Source organism: Dermacentor silvarum, chromosome 11, assembly GCF_013339745.2.
Source record: "Dermacentor silvarum isolate Dsil-2018 chromosome 11, BIME_Dsil_1.4, whole genome shotgun sequence".
Taxonomy (NCBI): Eukaryota; Metazoa; Arthropoda; class Arachnida; order Ixodida; family Ixodidae; genus Dermacentor; species Dermacentor silvarum.
The window spans coordinates 121,225,271-121,231,083 of record NC_051164.1 but is presented as its reverse complement, the minus strand read 5'-3'; positions in this window follow the sequence as shown (position 1 = coordinate 121,231,083).

The following is a 5,813-nucleotide window of genomic DNA, read 5'->3' as shown; positions in this document are numbered from 1 at the left end:
TTCATCTACTGCTGCTTCTACTTTCGGAAATCCAGCAACTGCTGCTTCCAAGGACGACATGCGCTTCGTCAAGTCTTCTAGAGCAGCTTTTTATGCTGTTTGGTTTCTTTCAATGCTATTAAGCTGTTCCTTAATATCACTTTGTCCGTCCAAAATTTTCTGCAGTGTTGCCGCATCAGGCCCCGGGTTCATTTCAATATCTCCGCACAACAAGAGCAAAAGTAAATAAAAACTCCATCGCTTCCACAACAGGAACCGCCGTTTTGTGCGACAATGTACAATAGAGTGCGACCTTACACAGTCATACAACACTTGGGGTGGAACCGGCAAAAGGAAAAGAACAAGCTTCTCGTGGTGTGGTAAGTGACTAACCTGCATGAACAGAAAAAATTGCGTGACCGGCTGATCCATCGATGTGCCGGTTCCACGCCCAGTTTGCCGTCTGTCGCTTGCTCCCTTATGTACGGTGTAGTCGCAACAGGCCGCCTCCGGATCATCCATTGTTTGCAGACTGGTATTGGGCACTGACCAAATCAGCGGCTGCGCAGGTCTTCATCCATCCTCGGTCGTTGGTAGATTCAACGCTGAAACTTGAAGAATCCTGGTTTCCTTGACTGTAGATAAGTGGGTGCTCCGACGTTGCAACGCAGATAGCCTGCATGAACAGTTGACAGTTGACAAGAACTTTATTAAAAGGGCCTGAGGAAAAAGATTGGGGGAGCCGTAGGCACCCCAATCAAGTTGGTGGCTCCGCCCATGACGGAACCGGGAGCTGGTGACTCTCGGCGACGTCGCGAGCCCTCTGGACGGCCTGTCGTTTATGCGTGAAGTTCGCGCTTTGCAGTAGGGCGTCCCACTTGGACTTGTCGTGAAGATCAGAGCCCGCGTTGGACGGGCACAGCCAGAGCATATGATCGAAGAGCAGTAGTCGTGCCCACATTTGGAGCACGATTGCGGGAAGTTAGAATCTATCCGATTGGGCGCTCTGGGGGTGAGTACGATCTCGTCTGTAAGAGCCTGAACGTGACAGACTGAGCTGAGGTGATATGCGTCGTAGAGAGTTTTTCGATCTTGTTGACTGGCATTGGTATTTAGGCGAGCGCGGTGGCGACATCGGGCAATGCGCGAACGAACTCCACACACACTAATTTTGACGAGGGCGCGCGGGCATCACACAAAGAGACGTCGGTTAGAGTGATCGGTTGACGGCCGCACACGAGGAAAAATGGCGAATAGCCTATATTGCGCTGTGTTGTAAACGAAAGTGATGGATCCCAGAATGACATCTGAAATGGTGTGTGGTCAGGGTTGCTGTACATTGATATCATGTCGGACAGCGTGCGATGAAACCGCTCTCTGGGGCCGTTAGTTACACGGAGATAGCTGGAAGTGTTCTTATCGATGGTGTAGGAAGCACACAGGACATCGTCGAGGAGCTGCGACAGAGCCGTCTTGCCATGGTCACTCAAGAGTACATGTGGGGCTCCCGGACGTAAAAAGATGGCTTCCAAGAAAAAGGCCGCAATCTCCGCTGAGGATCCTGAAGGTAGTGCGGCTGTTTCAGCGTATCGTGTCAAGTCATTTACGCTGTAACTATCTATCGCTTACCGCCAGATGATATGAGTTGCGGTCCATACAGGTGGATACCAACGACGGCAAAAGGAGCTCCAGGACACGGTAAAAGTTGGAGCAGTACAGCCGGAGCTGAGGTCAGTCGTTTGCGGAGTTGGCACAGCGAGCGAGCAGGAAGCCACGTATTTCACTACGCTGGTTGCAAGTTCAGGCCAAGAGAAACGGCTGCGGATGCGCTCATAGGTTTTATGGTAACCAAAGTGACCGGCCGCGGGATCGTCGTCAATAGTCTACAGTATATGGGTCCTGTAGTGGGGATGAAGCAAGGCATGCGGCAGTGGGACACTGTCTGACTAGAGGTGCGAGCGCAGATCGCGAGCTGTTGACGCCGGCTGAGACTGTCTTTGTGCCCGTCGTGCAACCCTTCCGCCTGACGTCCAACGTTAGGTACGGGGATCGGTACCCCGCACCTCCACCACTTTGTAAGGGGGTTTATTAACGTTGGACGTCAGGCGGAAGGGTTGCACGACGGGCACAAAGACAGTCTGAGCCGGCGTCAACAGCTCGCGATCTGCGCTCACACCTCTAGTCAAGACAGTGCCCCACTGCCGCATGCGTTGTTTCATCCCCACTACAGTCCGAAGGAACTCAATGGTGTCCTTCGCGAGGGAACACGTATTGGTATAGTACCGAATTTTGGATCTTGAGTTTCTTCAATTGCTGACGGAGCCGAACAAAAAGTAAACGGGATGTTCCTCGGAGACGTTCCATAATGGAGGAGACTACGTTGGCAAGATGCGAACGTATGAGGATGGTTAGATGTGAACCGGCCGAGAGCATCGAGCGAAGGAACTGTTGAATACGCCTCTTGAGATTCACTCATGGAGGGTGGTAAGCAAGGAGCCTTTGAGGACGGCGGCAGGGGACAGCGAGAAAGAAAATCGGCGTCCTGTTGTTTCTTTCCAAACTTGTAGTGACGTCGAAGTCGTGTTTTTGTAAACAAAGTATCCAGTGACCAAGACGTCCCGATAAATTCTTTAGCGTCGCCAACCAGCATAAGGCATGTTGATTCGTAACGACCGTAAAGTGGCCGCCATGCAGATGAGGACGAAATTCTTGTATAGACCAAACAACAGCAAGACACTCTCGCTCGGTAATCATTTAATTTTTCTCTGCAGCTTTCAGCATGCGACATGCCTATGCGACCACACGTTCTTCAGAATTAGAAAATATTTTTTTTTTTTGTGTTACGTGCCAAAACCGCTATCTGATTGTGGGACACGCCGTAGTGACCTAGGGTTCTTTAACGTGCACCCAAATATAAGTACACGGGTGTTTTCGCATTTTGCCCCCATTGAAATGCGGCCTCCATGGCCGGGACTGGATCCCGCGACCTCGTTCTTAGCAGCCCAACACCATAGCCACTAAGGAACCACGGCGGGTTCTTCAGGATCTGGCTGATATTGCAGAAGAACTACCGTGACCGTGGTGTAGTCGAAATTAGAGCACTGCACTGGCCGATTTTTGCGGCCCGGGCCCGGCCCGGGCCCGGCCCGGGCCCGTTTTTACATTGGGCGGCCCGCCCGAGCCCGATCAAAACTTTTATGGTGAGACCCGGGCCCGGCCCGGGCCCGGAAATAATCTACGTTACCCGCCCGGCCCCGCCCGCCACCCCTTTACCTTAAGTCCGAGCCCGGCCCGAGCCCGACTCGAAACCGGCCCGAACCCGGCCCGAGACCGAAAAATACATGTTTTTCAGAGTTTAGAAGCCCCAGAATAACTCGCAGAAAGCCCGAGGCCGGCCCGGGCCCGAGGAAAAAAACCCGAGCCCGGCCCGGGCCCGGGTTAAAAAGCACACGCCGTGCCCGAGCCCGGCCCGAGCCCGTGAAAAAACTCCTCTACCCGGCCCGGCCCGGCCCACGGGCCGGGCCGGGCCCGGGCTTTCGGGTAAGCCCGAGCCCGTGCAGTGCTCTAGTCGAAATGTTAAAGCACAGGTTCGGACGTGAGGGCACGCTTGAGGGTGTCAAAAGCAGTTTGGCATTCGGTTGACCATACGCAGAAGTCCAGAAGTTGCAGAAGTCCGCCACAGAAGAGGAGAGTGCACGTTGAAGAAGGCTTTATGCTTGGATAACAACGCCAATAACTCCTGCGTATGTTGTGGCGTTAGATCGGCAATGTTTGCATTAGTAAGGTCAGAAGGCGGAACCGCGACAACCACCTACAGCTATGTAGGTGGTTGTGGAACATCAGTAATTAAGGCGAGCACAGAGACGGGCTGAGGGTGGAGGACGCACGTTAGAAAGCAATATTGGCTCATTAATTACGTTGAGTACATTTGAAGTGTCTGTGCCGTTGGTGAAGCGAACAAGGCTGGGTGCTAGTGCAATCCCTTGGGATAGGCAACAAGGAGACTGTACAACTAGGACGCCACCATCGGTGATGTCAGAGTGAACTACAAGATGTTGCTCGTGGCAAGGTTGCATCGAACAATCGTCAGTAGTTCGTAAGCGAAGGCGCGATGCGTGCACGTGGTCTGCATTGTCGGTCTCTGTCAAATGAACTAGGCGTGGTCGGCACGAGACGAAATCAGACGCCGAAGGAAGTTCTACCCTACAATAAGCTTGTGAGCACAGGAAGTCAGCACTGAGAACTGATTATGGTGGCGCGTCCTTTTATAGGAAGTTCGAACGGTTCACTGCGCCTTTCGCAGAATCACATCATCATTTTCGCAACGTAGAAGAGCTTCGTTGCAAGGGGTAGTAACCTTGCGTAGGCGAGAGCACAAGTCAGCGTGAATAATAAAAATTGCTGGTCGTATCCTAACCTTGCAGTTCTTCATGCTATATACACTGAAAGGTATCCCTGTGCGGACTGCCCTCCCTGTGGACTAACGGCAACGTTGGAACATGTGCTGTGGGAGTGTTAATCCATCGGCTCCGCCTTCAGCGAGGATAGGTGGGCTGCGCTTTTCGGCAGCCTCGAGCTCAACGACCAAACCCTGGACGTACAGACTGCTCATGTTCGGGCCGTGAAGGTCGGCTTGGCGGTCTCTACGTGGGACTAGCCGGGAGGCGCGGGGTCTCCCCTGCGACTTCTCTGGACCGAAATAAAGTCATTTCACTCGCTCTCTTACTCCCGTATCAATCACTGCTGCAACTGGCACATTTTCACACACGCAAGCACTATTAAAGTATTTGCCGGACACCCTGGAGGAATTGTCGTCTGTGCGAGCCATGCAGCTTTCCCTCTAAGAACTGCACCATCTAATTTTCCGATCGATAGTCAGGAGTGTGGGTACCCGGTTGCAGGGGCGATGTCGAGCGTCGGAGAGTGGAGGGAGAGCGGCGGCGCCCTGGATGGTAGTTGCGAGGCGCTCCGGGATTTGGAGGTGGACAAAAGGAGCGTGGTGTAGGCTGGCGCTGGTATTGACTCGGCGGAAACAAGGGGTCGCTTTCGTAAACATCATAGCCACGGCGTTCATACTGTTTACGACAAAAGCACGATATATGCCCGCGAATACAGGAATAATTACAAACCGGGTGGGACGAACGCCAGGTAGGGTAAACTGCAGGGGAAAGTACACGGGATGCTGGAGATGCCAGGCGGTTAGGAGCAGTACCAGGGGCCGGATGCGCTGTCGGAATGAAGGCTGGGTGCATGGTCTCAACCTGAACATACGAGGCCGACAGTGTTGGAGGGGCAACGCTCGCAGTGCAGACCATACAGGTGTGTTCGTATATGATGATATCGCGCAGGCCAGGTACCGAAGGCTGATGTTGAGGGACGAGAGGACTGAACAGGCCATGCACTCGGCGCTGTTCGCCTGTGAGAGCCCTAATCATCAAACGAAGGCCTGTATCCGAGGCAGCACGTGCGTCATAGGCATCAGGCTGCGAACCGACGGCCTGCAGTGCGTCGACGTGTTGGCAAGTCGTGATGACATCGTCAACGGTCATAGCATTCTTGATCGTCAGATCGTTGAATGCGACGTGTCCAATGTCCTTGCGGTTGTTACGAATGCGATGACATTCTGTCATAGTGGCGTCAACACGTCGGTAAAGGGCGAGGATTTCTTCAATATACGAGGTGTATGTTTCGACGAGAAGTTGCAGGCATCCATCTACCTTTTTCTTGGCGACCTCAGGGAGGACGTTTGGCGTACCTAAAATCTGCTGAAGCTGTTGTTTGAACGCAGCCTAGTCAGGCAAGGTGCTCTCATGGTTAAGAAAACAGGTCTTGGA